The sequence below is a fragment of the Scyliorhinus torazame genome, chromosome 20 (assembly GCF_047496885.1).
Source record: "Scyliorhinus torazame isolate Kashiwa2021f chromosome 20, sScyTor2.1, whole genome shotgun sequence".
NCBI classification, from domain to species: Eukaryota; Metazoa; Chordata; class Chondrichthyes; order Carcharhiniformes; family Scyliorhinidae; genus Scyliorhinus; species Scyliorhinus torazame.
The window spans coordinates 31,755,103-31,771,574 of NC_092726.1; the positions used below are offsets into that span (position 1 = coordinate 31,755,103).

The following is a 16,472-nucleotide window of genomic DNA, read 5'->3' on the forward strand; positions in this document are numbered from 1 at the left end:
TTTCTTTACTGTAGGGTTCTGGTTAAATTCATTTGACTTAACGTAGGGCACTGTTTAAATGCATTTGGGTTACGGTAGGGCACTGTTTAAATGTATCTGATTTGCTGTAGGACACTGTTTAAATACGTTTGATTTACTGGAGGGCACTGTTTAAATAAATTTGATTTACAGTAGAGAACTGTTTCAAGACATTTGATTTAGAGTCGAGCACTGTTTAAATGCATTTAATTTACTCTAGGACCCTCTTTAAGTACATTTGAATTCCTGTAATGCGCTGTTAATGCTATTTGTTTACTGTAAGGCACTGTTTAAAGGCATTTGGTTTCCAATTGGGCACTGTTTAAATGCACTTCATTTCCTGTAGGACACTGTTTAAATACATTAGATTTAGTGACGGGCACTGTTTAACTGCCTCAGTTAACTGTCGGGCACTGTTTAAATGTATATGAGTTGCTATAGGGCACTTATTAAATGCATTTGATTTACTTCAGGGCACTGTTTAAATCCAAGTGATTTTACATTAGGGCACTGGTTAAATACGTTTGGCTTGCTGTAGGGCCCTGATTAAATGCATTTGCTTTAGTGTCGGGCACTTTTTTAATACATTTGATTTACTGTGGTGCACTATATAAATGTATTTGGTTGACTGTAGGGCACTGTTTAAATGCTTTTGATTTACTGTAGGGCACTGTTTAAATGCTTTTGATTTACTGTAGGGCACTATTTAAGAGCATTTGGTTTACTGGAGGGCACTTTGTAAATGCGATTGATATACTGTAGGTCACTGTTTAAATGCATTTTATTTGCTATAGGGCGCTGTTTAAAAGCATTTGACTTACCGCAGGGCACTGTTTAAATACATTTGATTTTTTGTTGTGCACTGTTGAATGCATTTGGTTTACTTCAGGGCACTGTTTTCCGTATTTCCCGTAACGACTCCCCGAACAGGCATCGGAATGTGGCGACGAGGGGCATTTCACAGTAACTTCCTTTGAAGCCTACGTATGACAATAAGCGATTTTCATTTCATTTCACCGTTTAAATTTGTCTGATTTACTGTAATGCACTTCAAAGGCATTTGGTTTTTGTCGGGCACTATTTAAAAGCATTTGATTTACCGTAGGGCACTGTTTAAATGCATTTGATTTACTGTAGTGCACTGTTTGCATACATTTGATTTACTGTAGGACACTGTTTGAATACATTTGATTTACTGTCGGGCTCTGTTTGTATACATTTGATTTACTGTAGGGCACTGCTTCAATGCATTTGATTTACTGTAGGACACTGTTTAAATGCGTTTGATTTACAGTAGGGCTCTGTTTGAATACATTTGATTTACTGTAGGGCACTGTTTAAATGCGTTTGATTTACTGTAGGACACTGTTTAAATGCGTTTGATTTACTGTCGGTCTCTGTTTGAATACATTTGATTTACTGTAGGGCACTGTTTAAACGCATCTGATTTATGTAGGACACTGTTTAAATACGTTTGATTTACTGGAGGGCACTGTTTAAATAAATTTGATTTACAGTAGAGAACTGTTTCAAGACATTTGATTTAGAGTCGAGCACTGTTTAAATGCATTTAATTTACTCCAGGACCCTCTTTAAGTACATTTGAATTCCTGTAATGCGCTGTTAATGCTATTTGTTTACTGTCAGGCACTGTTTAAAGGCATTTGGTTCACTGTAGCGCACTATTTTAAAGCATTTGATTTTCTGTAGCGCACTGTTTAAATGCCTTTGATTTACTGTCGAGCACTGTTTAAAAGCATTTTCTTTAATGTAGCGCATTGTTCAAATTCATTTGGTTTCCATTTGGGCACTGTTTAAATGCACTTGATTTCCTATAGGACACTGTTTAAATACATTAGATTAAGTGACGGGCACTGTTTAACTGCCTTTAGTTTACTGTTGGACACTGTTTAAATGCATTTGATTTACTGTAGGGCACTGTTTACATGCATTAGATTTAGTGACGGGCACTGTTTAACTGTCTTTAGTTTACTGTTGGACGCTGTTTAAATGCATTTGATTTTCTGTAGGGTACTTTAACAGCATTTTATTTACTGTAGGGTACTGTTTAAATGCATTAGATTTAGTGACAGGCACTGTTTAACTGTCTTTAGTTTACTGTTGGACACTGTTTAAAAGCATTTGATTTTCAGTAGGGCACTTTAACTGCATTTTATTTACTGTAGGGCACTGTTTAAATGCATTTGCTTTCGTGTCGGGCACCGTTGAAATACATTTGATTTACTGTGGGGCACAGTTGAAATGCATTTGATTTACTGTAGCGCACTGTTTAAATGCATTTGATTTTCTATACAGCACTGTTTAAATACATTTGGTTTACTGTCGGGAACTGTTTAAATGTGATTGATTTACTTTAGGGTACGGTATAAATACATTTGAGTTACTGTAGGGCACTGTTTAAATACATTTGATTCACTGTAGGTGCACTGTTTAAATGCACTTGATTTATGTCGGGTACTGTTTAAATACATTTTGTTTGCTGGAGGACACGGTTTAAATGTAATGATTTACTGGCGGGCCCTGTTCAAACGCCTTTCGTTTACTTTAGGGCACTGTTTATAAGGAAAAAGAATAAAGACACGTACAGCACAGGAACAGACCCTTTGGCCACCCAATCCCGTGCCGACCATCCTGCCCGGCTAAACTACAATCTTCTACACTTCCTGGGTCCGTATCCATATATTCCCATTCTATTCACGTATTTGTCAAGATGCCCCTTAAATATCACCTCCTCCGGCAGCGAGTTCCAGGCACCCACTACCCTCTGCGTAAAAAACATGCCTCGTACATCTACTCTGTACCTTGCCCCTCGCACCTTAAACCTATGCCCCCTAGTAATTGACCCCTCTACCCTGGGAAAAAGCCTCTGACTAGCCACTATGTCTTTGACCCTCCTCATAGCTAATGCCCTCCATAGCAGGCAACATTCTGGTAAATCTCTTCTGCACCCCCTCTAAAGCCTCCACACCCTTCTGGTAGTGTGGCGACCAGAATTGGACACTATACTCCAAGTGTGGCCTAACTAAGGTTCTATACAGCTGCAACATGACTTGCCAATTCTTTTACTCAATGCCTCGGCCAATGAAGGCAAGCATGCCGTATGCCTTCTTGACTACCTTCTTCGCCTGTGTTGCCCCTTTCAGTGACCTGTGTACCTGTACACCTAGATCTCTCTGACTTTCAATACTCTTGAGGGTTCTACCTATCACTGTATATTCACTACCTGCATTAGACCTTCCAAAATGCCTGACCTCACATTTGTCCGGATTAAACTCCATCTGCCATCTCTCCGCCCAATCTCCAAACAATCTAAATCCTGCTGTATCCTCTGACAGTCCTCATCGCTATCCGCAATTCCACAAACCTTTGTGTCGTCTGCAAACGTACTAATCTGACCAGTTACATTTTCCTCCAAATCATTTTTATATACTACAAACAGCAAAGGTCCCAGCACTGATCCCTGCGGAACACCACTAGTCACAGCCCTGCAATTAGAAAAGCATCCTTCCATTGCTATTCTCTGCCTTCTATGACCTAGCCAGTTCTATATCCACCTTGCCAGCTCACCCGTGTGACTTCACCTTTTGTACTAGTCTGCCATGAGGGACCTTGTCAAAGGCCTTACTGAAGTCCATATAGACAACATCCACTGCCCTACCTTCACCAATCATCTTTGTGACCTCCTTGAAAAACTCTATCAATTTAGTGAGACACGACCTCTCCTTCACAAAACCATGCTGCCTCTCACTAACACGTCCATTTGCTTCCAAATGGGCAGCACGGTGGCATTGTGGATAGCACAATTGCTTCACAGTTCCAGGGTCCCAGGTTCGATTCCGGCTTGGGTCACTGTCTGTGCGGAGTCTGCACATCCTCCCCGTGTGTGCGCGGGTTTCCTCCGGGTGCTCTGGTTTGCTCCCACAGTCCAAAGATGTGCAGGTTAGGTGGATTGGCCATGATAAATTGCCCTTAGTGTCCAAAATTGCCCTTAGTGTTGGGTGGGGTTACTGGGTTATGGGGATAGGGTGGAGGTGTTGACCTTGGGTAGGGTGCTCTTTCCAAGAGCCGGTGCAGACTCGATGATTCGCATGGCCTCCTTCTGCACTGTAAATTCTATGATAATCAAATGTGAGCAGATCATGTCTCGAAGAATTCTCTCCAGCACTGGGTGATACTGGGTGATACTGCCGATGATCTCTTGAGTGGGGCAACACTAATGGAAATGAATATACAAATTGGGGAATTGAAGTGAGAAAACTACGTTAAATTCTGATTACAGCCTTCAGGACCCGATTGTCAGGGGCAGTGCTGGAATGAATGTGTGGGACTTTGCTGCTGGGAGAATGCAGTGATCGCTGTTCCTCGAATACATGATGTACGGGCTCAATAACTGGGCAGTAAGATGTCTAACAACACCAGGTTAAAGTCCAAGAGATTTGTTTCGAATTACTAGCTTTCGGAGTGCAGCTCCTTCACCTGAGAAAGGAGCTGAGGTCCGAAAGCTAGTAATTCGAAACAAATCTGTTGGAATTTTATCTGGTGTTGTAAGACGTCTTACTGTGCTCACCCCAGTCCAACGCCGGCATCTCCACATCATCAATAACTGGAGATAAAACAGAGAAATAATGCATTTATCACTCCTAATCTTAATGTAATGGTGCAAGAGTGAGGGATTTTACCAAATGGTCTTCCAATACACCTGACATGAAACAGCATCAGTTATTTAATTATAATGCCGGTTCGGTTCCACAATGCACTGCGATTTAACACAGCTTTAACATGGGCAGTGCAATACTGGATATACATTCTATTTTGTTTTTCATTTCTAAAGAGACAGAATGCAGATTCTTTCACACAAAATAAGGAGAGAAATGTGATTCTAAGAAACACAACAGGAAGTAATCTCTCATTCAGTCAAATACAATATTGATATCGGGCAGCAAAGCATAATCAAAGCGATGACATTTTGGAAAAGTTCTGATGTCTTCCATCAGATTTAATGTAGAATCATATATCTGTGGACGTCACCTCAGGGATGTGGAGTTGACTATTATCTGAGATGGGTGAAAAGAAAGAAGAGATCATCGAAAGAAATCACATCTACATGTTTTCTCTTTCGTAACATTTCAAGTGCAACTGGCCTTTTAAAATTCTATCAAAAACATTCTCCGTTTTTTCTCTCATAAACTCTCACTCAGTGAACCGTGGGAATAGTCCAGGAGACCCAAAATTATACGGGACACGGAACGCCCCAGCAGCGCGCCACATACAGAGGGAAATGGAACTAACCATCACCGTTTAACAGTGCAATGCAGATTTGTAAACTTTAGATGTAAACGGTCACTGCCCAATGATGGTAGAACCCCCCGGCCTGTGACACAGATAACATTGGTATTGTGAGAAGGTGTGGAAGGAACCGATAACGCTGGGTCAATGAGGATATGACTGTTGTACACTGTGGGGATGAGCATACTTCAGTTAAACATTGGGCTGAAAGTTAGATGTTTTCTTTAAATTATTTGCATTTGCGACATGAACAATTGCAAATCCCACTTTGTTCCATGATCGATTAGAATAACTTCAATCCAGAGAGAGTCAATTCCTCACAAGAAGGTTGGTGACTGAGGGAATAACCAGAGCTGATAATCTATTGGGAACGCAGTCGCAACAGAAGACAGCAAGAGGGACGTGGAAAAGTACAGGGGTGTCATCAAACATCCAAGCAAATTGAAACATGCGCGATGACCAATGGAAGGACCTGGAATTTGAAAGCCCAATAATGTAGAAGGGTCACCCCCAATGGCATGAAGCACATCAAGAGACTTCGTGGAAATGCGCAAAGCCGAACTTGAGTTGTGAAAAGTTGATGATCCTCCTGTTAAACAACCTGTTTTCCCAGCCCATCAAGCTGCCCCAGATGTAGCAAAATCTGCAGGTCGTCCATTGGGCTCATCGTTCATCCTAGAGCCTATCTCAGCGGAGCTGGAGAAAATCATCGACGGAAGCGAGCGATTCTCAAAGAAACAGAAGAATCAAAGGATTATCTTACCCAGAGTGTGGATATCACCGCTGAACTTTCCCAATGTAATGCGATCATCAGACCCAGGATCCTGCAGCATGTGTCCACTCTGGGCGTCAATGGTTTCAGTCTCAGCATCGTCATAGTCGGCAGAAACAGGAGCTGAGAGGCACAGGTGTTTGCAGTTGAAGTTACTTACGTCCAAAGGACAGTTAGAATGATATACTTTAATCATTCTCTCCCAAGTAATACCGGGGCAGGAAAGTAGATCGATTACGGTATGATGTCATTGAGTTTGAGTGGAGAGAATTATTGAGCCAGCTTGTGCGGCAGTATTTTCAATTTTAGTTTAAATTCATACTGTTCCCAGAAAATGTACATCCCACCAACCTGCAAACATTTCACAGCCTCCATAGGCTTGTGTAGAATCACAAGGAAACGTTTATTTTTAATTAATTTATTTTATTGGGAGAAATGATAAGACGTTGTTTCAGACTCAAGCAGTTTCGATGTTTCGGTTACTGAAATCATTGTGCAATACCTGAGATCCTTGAATCTCTCATTTAATAGTTGATCTGTTTTGGTATTTCAGATATTACAGAGTGAAGAACTGAAACGAGATGGTGGAAAGTAAATTTCTACATACCCTGCATATTTGAGCATTCATCTTCAGGATATGCGGATCCAGGATCAGTGTCACCCAAACTGTGACTGCTGTAATATTCAATCTGGTTGAGAGTGTTAATCGTTGCAGAATCTGCTAAACAGAAAGTGATTGGTTAATGGATCAGTTATTTGTGGTGGAGTCATCATAAAGTCATCACGACACATAATATTTCAACCAATCAGAGGCGAGGTATCAATAACTTCACCATCATTGTGACAATGTCCTGGAATTGATACATGACTCCACTTTGGAAGAACATTCAACTTTGGGAGATCAGGCGAAGAAACTGCACAAACTTTTCAGGACAACTATACAGAGGAACATAGAGAGACATAGAAATATGGAACGTAGGAGCAGGAGTGGGTCATTCGGCCCTTCTAATTCGTTCTGGAAATCAACATATGTGTTTTGGGCTCAATTACTTTTTGTAGTAGCAAATTACACAATATCATATCCAAGTGAAGGAAGTAATCCTGATTGCATTTTATAGGTTTCAGATAGATGCCACAAACGCTCTGCATTCTTCTGAACTCAAGCGTAAATTATCGTGAAGGACTCACTATTTCCTCATATGTCGGACCCACCATTATAGGGATCCATCTGGTAAATATTCGTTGCACTCCCTTTATGGCAAAAACAAATCACCCCTCAGATAAGGTGACCAAAACTGTACAATATTCCTGGTGTGGTCTCACGAAGACACTTTATAATTGCACCATGACATCCTGTTCTTCTACTTTTATGGCCAGCAAACCAGTTGCCTTCTGTTCCACCTGCTGTACCTGCAGGATTACCTTCAGCGACTGGTGTGAGAAGACACCCGGGTCTCGTTGCACAAACCGCTCTCTCAATTTATAATCAATCAGATGATATTCTGTCTTCTTACTTTTGCCGCCAACCTCACATTTATCCACATAACACTGCATATCCCCTGAATTTTCCCACTCAGCTCGGCCAAATCACACTGAAACATCTTTGTATCCATCCTCCTTATAGCTCACCCTCTCACACAGCGTGTGTCATCTGAAGTGTTGGGCATATTGCATTCTTTAAATCATTAATGTATATTGTGAACAGCTTGGGTCCCAGCACTGAAACATGCAATACCTCAATGACTGCCATTCTGATTTTTTTTAAAAATCCCTACTCTTCTGCTTCTTTTCTGCCAAACAAAATTCCATTCATCTTAATATCCTCCTCCTAATCGTTTGCGTTTCAATGTCACTTGCTAATAATCGGGTGAGGGTCATTGTAGAAAGCCTTCTGAAAGTCTAGGTAAACCAGGCCCACTGTCCCACCTTATATATTCTACTGATTATATGCTCAAATAATTCCAGTCGTACTCATAAGCATGTTTTCCTTTTCGTAAATCCATGATGACTCTGCACGATTTTATCACTGTTTTATAAGTGGCCTGCTATTTGGTTTTTCATAATGACTCTAGAATTGTCCCCACTACTGACGTTAGGTGTACTGATCTATCATTTCCCATTTTCAGTCACCCTCTCCTTCTGAATAATGGGATTACATGAGCTATCCTCCAATAATTAATTACAAAGTGCAAATCATCATAAAAGATGACGCACAATGCATCAACAAGATCTAGCGCCACGTTGGTAAGTAGCCTGGAATGTATATTATCAAGTCCTGATATTTATCGGCCTTCACTGTCATCAGTTTCCTATCTCCACTTCTTTACTAATACTGAGTTTCTGCAGTAAACCCTGTGTTCCAGAAAATGACTGGTTTGTTATTTATGTCCATCAGGTGGACAATAAATGTCACTTCTGTCATCTAACAGTTCCGTCCGTTCGGATAGTTAATGTGTCAGATATCCCAGTGGATTAAATAATATAAGGCATAATCCGTGAGGTCTGCATCAGCCGTTGGGTGTTTGATACAGAACCGCTTCCCCTCCCACAATAATTCCCTCTGTTTCAATATCACTGACGGTAAATACATCAGAAGTGGATTTAGATCGTGGAACCCGCGGGCAATGGTTCAGGGAAGAGCCAGAATGCGCCAAATGCGATCATTTTGCTTCCTTTCTGTTCAGCCATTCTCGATAAACAGCACCCCTCAATACTGTTCACGCTCTTGTACATTGTGATCAGCCCTCCCCTTAACTGTTCTTGCACTTTCGTAATATCCTCTTCAGATCCATACAATCTACTCCAATTCCATCCAACCAAAGTTCGATTGACTTTGATCTTCATTCTTCTACCTTCCAGTTATACCTGGTTAAAAATAAACTTTTATAAAAGCAACATACTGCGGATGCTGAAAATCAAATTATGTCACAGTCAGATGGTCTGGCAGGAAGAGTCACATGGTCTCAAAGTGTTGGATTTGTTGGTCTCGCCCAGAATCCTGCCACACCTGCTGACTTTGTCCGGAAATGTCTGTTTTCCCGGAGTTAGAAATGAACATTTGTGTTTTATTTGGTTTTAGTTGACGTTTTTACTTTACATCAGATTACTATTCTACCTTTGTGTTCTTAACCCCATTTAGTAAGTATGTCATTTAAATTATTCTTAATTTAATACATGACATGGTGCCTTTTCTCACAAAGTTTTCATTTATGTTAGTTACTTATGTAAAAATTAATTTTCCAATCGTATATCTATTCTATCAAGTCAGTACATCTCCGCCTACCACAATTTGAGACCATCGTAAAAATGTAGTTTTGACTCCAAACTCAAAGTTGATCCAACAAATTACAAACAACATTCATCTTAGCGCCTATTCATGCAGAGCACATTCCTAACCTCCTTCCGTCTATATGGATGCATTTATTCCCAGAATTTAGTCCTTCGATCACTACCGACTGGGACTAATTCTTCTGCTTTCCACGTGACTCCATACTCATGAAATAACCACTTGTTTTTCGTGTTTTTCATGATCAGCAGGTTTTAAACTCTTTGCAGCTAAAGATGTACAATTAAAATTAGTCGCTGTTACAATATGGGAACACAGCAGTCAAATTGTGAATTACCACGGACATCACAGCATTTCAACATAAAGAACATGTCACCTGATTGTGTGAATTTGCGACAGGGGTCATTATTGGTCAGGACAAAACGGCAAACCCTCAAGACTTCTTCAGCATGGTCAATTGATACTTTATACTCAGAATAGAGGACATGATGTTCCTCTCTTCAATAGCTCCAATGAAAGCTGACATCCGAAGATGCACAGCTCCCCGCTCAGCAATGCACCGCAGTGCCAGACTTCATTTATCTGTCCAAGTTATGGGGTGGAGCCTGAACCTGAAAACGTCTGACTCAGAGGCCACATTGCACCTACTTATCACCTAGCTGACAGCTGTGCTCTGGTCTCATTCATTAGTGTATTAGGTGCTAACTTCTAGCCTAATATTAGACATCAAGATTTACAGTGTAAACCATATCTGCTCCGGCGCCTTTAAATTAATTCGGTGTTGAGAGGTCCTATTTGAAAGATGCGCTGACCGTTCTAATATTCTTTTATTTGTATTGATTTTCTTCCCTCCTTTAGTCGGAATTTTCCTCTCGATAATGTTCAGCGGATTGATGTTTATTTTCCTAGACATTCTTCTCATCCTTTATTAGTAATATCCTTTAGTAATATTATTTATTCGTAATATCCCTAGCTTTCCGCTAGGAGCCTGACATTACACCTTTAGTCATGATTAGTAAATAACTGCAGTACTGCCTCTGCTATCTTTTCCATTTATGTCCCACTCTCCCCAAGTGCTATATCTTGCCGCCTCGTGAATACATTCTGTGAGAATGGATTCCACAGGCTCACCACACATTGGGTGAAGAAACGTGTCCTCATCTCTGTCCGAAATAGTTTACCCTGAATCCTCAGACTGACTCCTGGTTGTGGACACACTCATCATTGGTAACATCTTCCCTGCATCTACCCTGTCTAGACCTGTTAGAATTTTGTAAGTCTCGATGAGATCATTTTCCTGAACTTCAGAGAGGACAATCCTAACGTACTGAATCTCTCCGCATTTGACAGATCTACCATTCTTGGTATCAGTCCATACCTGGGATCAGTCTGATAAACCTTCGTTGCACTACCTCGAGAGCAAGAACATTCTTCCTCAGAAAGGGAGACCAAAACTGTGCGCAATATTCGAGGTATGGCAGCAACACATCCCGGCATCTGTACTCGAAATTTCTTGCAATGAAGGCCAAAATACCATAATATAATACTAATCTTTTATTGTCACAAGTATGAAGTTACTGCGAAAAGCCCCTCGTTGCCACATTACGGCACCTGTTCGCGTAAGCTGGTACGGGGATTGAACCCACGCTGCTAGCCTTGTTCGGCACTGGAAACCAACGGTCGAGCCCACTGAGCTCATCCAGCCCTTAACCTCCTTTACCGCCTGTGCATCTGCATGCTTACCTTCAGCGACTGGTGCGCAATGACTCCCAGGTCCCGCTGCACACTCCCCTCTCCCAAATTACAACAATTCAGGTGGTAATCTGCCTTCCTGTTTTTGCTTCCAAAGTGATTAATCTCACACTTATCCAAATTATACTGCATCTGCCATTGATTTCCCCACTCACCGTACCTGTCCAGAGCATGTTGTTGGATTCCGGCATCCTCGTCACAGTTCACCCTCCCACCCAACGTGGTATCATCTGCAAGCTTTGAAATGTTCATTTACATATTCCAGCAGCCGCTTTGCCGATACGTATTTGAAGCTGAACGTTGCTGGGGGCAAATGGAGCCGCGATGCAGCCTTGTGGGAAACTCCTACGGTGCTCTATATGTTATGCACTGGCCGCCAAAAACATTCTGGAACAATTCGGGAGAGTGGGAATCGAATCAAAATCATTCGTCATCTGAAGATGAAGAAATACAGATCTCCTTGTTGCACGAGAATGGTGTTGTGCAGCCAGTGCACTGAAAATTAAACTTGTTAAACCTGAACCGGTATTTGCCCTTGTAACTTGGTTTTGAAGTGAATACAGAATGCAAACCTGAATCACGGGTCTGGATGGAAACCTTGTCAGGTGGAGTATTATATATTTCTGCATAAATTGGTTGGTAGAAACCAGATGGTGAGTCCCAGCCGCCAGTGAGAGGACCTGTTGGCGGGAGAGCGGAACGATTAGCATATTGTTACAATCATAGTTAGACATATAATTCCAGATTGACTCATTTCAAATCTCCCTCTTTGCCGAGGCTGTATTTGTACCACGGAACACAGAGCATTACTTTGTGTCTCTGGATGATTGGCCCAGTAATAATTCCACTTACTCGATTTCAAGGATCAGTAACGGAGGGATTTCCGGGCCACTATTGTTCTGTCCATCAGATATGAATCAAAATAACTTGGTGCGAGTTAAGATACGGGGAGCAGTTTTGTTTCTCAGCCCCAATCATAGTGGTTCACAAGACAAAGGTTCATCAGATTCTATAGCCAAAATTCTGTAGGGAAAATGTCGCCAGCCTGTCGCCAGACGGTCACAAATCCACACCAAGCTTGACGGAGCAGGACTTTCCCCCACTTTACCTGTGTGTCATTGTGGCCATGGAAAGAACTTTCAAGGTGTTTTGATATTCCTTGGTATATGAAGTCTTTGGACCTGAAGCGGAGCTTCTGACTCGGCTGTGGGCCCAGTACTCACTGCACCACCAGCAGAGATCCACTGATACCAGAGTGTTTGTTGTGCTGGGATGCAGAATGTAAAAGATAGAAAATGTTCCATCACTTCTGAAAACGGCGGCTGATTCCATTCAGAGAAGTTGACAGTGGACATCGGCACAGACTGTGCAGGCTTACAACGAATACTGAATGGAATAATATATATAAGCAGCTAAAGAAAATACTGAGCTCAGAGTTTAAAGTGTTTTCATTCCATGTGTTGATCTATTGTTACAAAAATGAAACTAATTTCGAGTCTCCTGGACGGCTGATGAAAAGTCCCTATTTTAAGTGTAATGTTTTGAATCTATTCAAAGATGTGGAGGTTAGTCGGATTGACAATTCAAAATTTCCCCTTAGTGCCTATGGTTAGGTGCGGGTACGGGAATAGAGGGTTGGATCAGGCCTACGTCGGGTGCGCATTAGGAGGGTTGGTGCAGATTCGATGGGGCGACTGGTCTCCCTCTGTACTGTACAGTTTTTATGATTCTATGATGTTACTGTTTCTCGAATACCTTGAACGAAATGACTGACCATTAGCATGTTATTTTCTGTCTTACAACCGACTGGGTACAGTTTGGGGAAAGAGACATTGAAGAGAAGATAAAGCAACATTCAAAATTCAGTGTGAGGTTCACAATCCGATTCGAGCCGCACCTTTTATTGACATCTTCCTCTGCATTACTGTCACCAGGGCGAGTAACTCACAGATCAATAGGACTCCGAGTGATATGCAGATAACAAGAGGAATGGAAGTGTTTTCATCTCCAGGAGCTGTATTAAAGATTCAGGAACGTTTTCACAGATAAAGGTTTCACCGTGTAATTTTCAATGTTTACATGATTATCATTTTGAGAAATCCTCACAACTAGGCAATTCCAATGTCCAATTATTCCCCGAATATAAAAATAACAATAATATTGAATGATTTCTATCAACGAGATGTACCTTCAGGCGTGGATGGAGAAGAAGTTGGAGAGAAAGGCGGATCTGTGGAACATGTCGAAAAAAATAAACAATTATTTGGGTTTGATGTTCGAAATTTAGCTGTTATTCTTAATTTATATACGTGCTTCATATTCAGAAGATTTAATCTATAGTGTCCAAAATTGCCCTTAGTGTTGGGTGGGGTTACTGGGTTATGGGGATAGGGTGGCGGTGTTGACCTTGGGTAGGGTGCTCTTTCCAAGAGCCGGTGCAGACTCGATGGGCCGAATGGCCTCCTTCTGCACTGTAAATTCTATGATAATCTATGAAACCAAGAACCAAACACCCCTGTCCAGCTCAAGCTCCCACCACTCTGTGCGATGCTTACCGGAACAAACCACACTGGCGTCTTCCTTGTGATCACAGTCAGCTTGAGGCCACAATGATAAAGGACAATCAGAGAGAAAGGATTCATTTCCAGTGCACTTCACCTCATCCAGCCAGGTAGTACCGTTACCCTGGCCAAAAGAGGCCCCTCCTGGGGCCAATAGAGGGGGACCACACTCCAACTGCCTGCACACAACTCTGGCATCGTTCATATCCCAGGAATCATCGCATACCGTGCCCCAAGTGTCGTTACACAATATCGCCACTCGCCCGGAGCATTTGGTGTCACCTCCAGCCAAGCGCAAGATTTGTCCTGAATTTGTCAAAGAAAAAATAATTATTACACTTGACGTGACACAAGCGCAGAATACAATCAGGCAGCTGTTAGAAAAGATGAAGGAGAACCTGATTCTCCACCGCAGTCCTTGAAACTGTAGTGTGGTCCCTTTATTGTGTTTCCCCCTGTTGATAAGACAGACATGTTGAATGAAGATGAAATTAATATGTGAAATTACATCTGCAAACAAAGTAGTTCATTGTGTTACCTGAACAAACAATACCCGCATCTTCCCGATGTTCACAGTTGTGTTGACCCCACGGGTCTCCCTGACATTGCCAAAGCGTCGTCTCATGTGACAGACATTCGATCTCATCGAGCCAAATGTGGCCGGTACCCATTCCAAATGATTTAGCGTCATAGTCAATGAAATCGGCGGTGCCGCACTCTAACTGTTTACAGATCACATCTGCATCACGGTTCTCCAGTTTGTCAGAGCACACTGTGCCCCAGGTCCCATTGTAGAACACTTCCACTCTCCCCTCACAGCGATGCTTTCCATTAACCAGACGTAGCTCTTTGTGTTCTATCAATGAAATAACAAACACCCTGTTGGTTCAATTGACCAATTGTTTATCCACAGTGCACTGCAATACATATGTTGCGCCAGTTGAGTTAACATTTTCATTGATATTATTTCAGAAAATTAACAGAAACGAGCAGCTGCAATCAAACGATACAGTCCATAATAAGTAAATGTGAATTCCAAACCAGATATTTACATGATGTACCGCATTGAATGACTAGGAAACTTTGCAAAGTTTGGTGTTGGGTGGAGTTACTGGGTTATGGGGATTGGGTGTGGAGGTGTTGACCTTGGGTAGGGTGCTCTTTCCAAGAGCCGGTGAAGACTCCATGGGCCCAATGGCGTCCTTCTTCACTGAAAATTCTATGATAATCTATGATAAATGCGTTCCTTTAAATCAGCCTGGATTGTCAGCAGAGCTTTGACAAGTTCCCACATTGTTAACTCATGTCAGAAAATGAGAAACCAGCGAGTCAGTAGGAAAGTTGCTGTAAAATTAGCTGTAAATTATTCTGTTAGTTAAATAGCAGAAGTACGAACGGGATGTTCACATGGATTGGTGCTGGTTTTACTGTTCCTGATGATATACATCAACCAGTCGTACTTTGCCCTCACAAGTAAAAGTTCCAAATTTATAGGAGGCAGAAAATGGGGCAAGCAGTTACTTCTGAAGAGGGCTGCACAATATATAACAGACACGATGGGCCGAGAGCTCTTTTCTGTGCTGTGGATTTGTATGACCCTGTTACGACCATCTCTTGTACGAATAACATTCACAGTGAGTTCAGGAGAACATGTTTTTCTTCTGATTGCCAGAAGGTTGGAGGAAAGTGAAACTCAGAAAACATAAGATACTTGAGGCGGACAGCATCGATGCTTTTACACTGAGAGTATAAACGGAAGTGAGAGGAGAAAGAATCGGAAGGGAACATAGATCCGGTAGGCTGAATCAACGTTTTAATGCTATTTGTGTGCAGAATAAACGCCACACTCGGCGTTAGTCCGACTAACCTACGTCAGTGCAGTTCCGACCAAATTCGGGGATATATCTTCAGTATGAAACTTCGCTTATAACTGAAGGAAATACGATCTTTACCTGAGCACATGATCTCCACATCTTCTTTATGATTACAGTCGTGGTTTCCCCACAATGCATGGGGGCATTGCCAGATAGACGATTCGTTCCCGGAGCAGTCCAGCTCTTCAAGCCAAATGGTGCCTGTGCCTGGTCCAGACGGGGCAGGAAATGGAAGCTGCAATGCATTTCCACAGCCCAGCTGTTTGCAAACAACGTCAGCGTCTGTCAGGTCCCAGGAATCGTCACAAACTGAGCCCCAGGTCCCAGAGTAATAAATCTCCAATCGGCCAGCACACCGGCTTGCCCCGTCAGACAGCCTTAACTGTTTGTGTCCTGATAGAAAATAATGCAGTGGAATATTATCCTTCTAACACAAATTCATATCACTGTTTAATTCAAACTATTGTGTCATAGCCGGCTGAATCAAAATCTCCCTTTCAAGCTGCTGTTCACAGGTAAATGAATACCTGTTGTCCAACACTTTTGTAGTCTTACCTAAATGTATAATATGGTGACTGGAAAATTACGCCGTGAAGGCAATGTGGAACTGCTCTTCAATGGGACGTAGGGAAATGCCTGTTCCGAAAATCTGAATCAACCGATACAAATCATTTGGAGATTGATAAAGCGAGCAGTGGTTAGCACCGCTGCCTCACCGCGCAGCGGTCCCAGGATTAATCCCGGCCCTGGGTCACTGGCAATGTGGAGAATTCACATTCTGCCCGTGTCTGCGTTGTTCTCACACTCACAACCCAAACATGAATAGCGTATGGTGATTTGATCACGCTAAATTGCCCGTTAATTGGAAAAAATTAGTGGGTACTCTCAATTTATGTTATAAA

General features: G+C 42.0%; 1 long non-coding RNA gene across 1 annotated transcript; it reads right to left on the reverse strand.

Moving 5' to 3' along the window:
* Nucleotides 1–4,783: 4,783 nt before the first annotated feature.
* LOC140397034 (uncharacterized) lies at nucleotides 4,784–6,812 on the reverse strand. Its single transcript, XR_011936668.1, has 3 exons — nucleotides 6,705–6,812; nucleotides 6,089–6,220; nucleotides 4,784–5,093 (listed from the first exon to the last, which is right to left on the reverse strand). It is a non-coding gene; the product is annotated as an uncharacterized lncRNA (long non-coding RNA).
* Nucleotides 6,813–16,472: the final 9,660 nt, after the last annotated feature.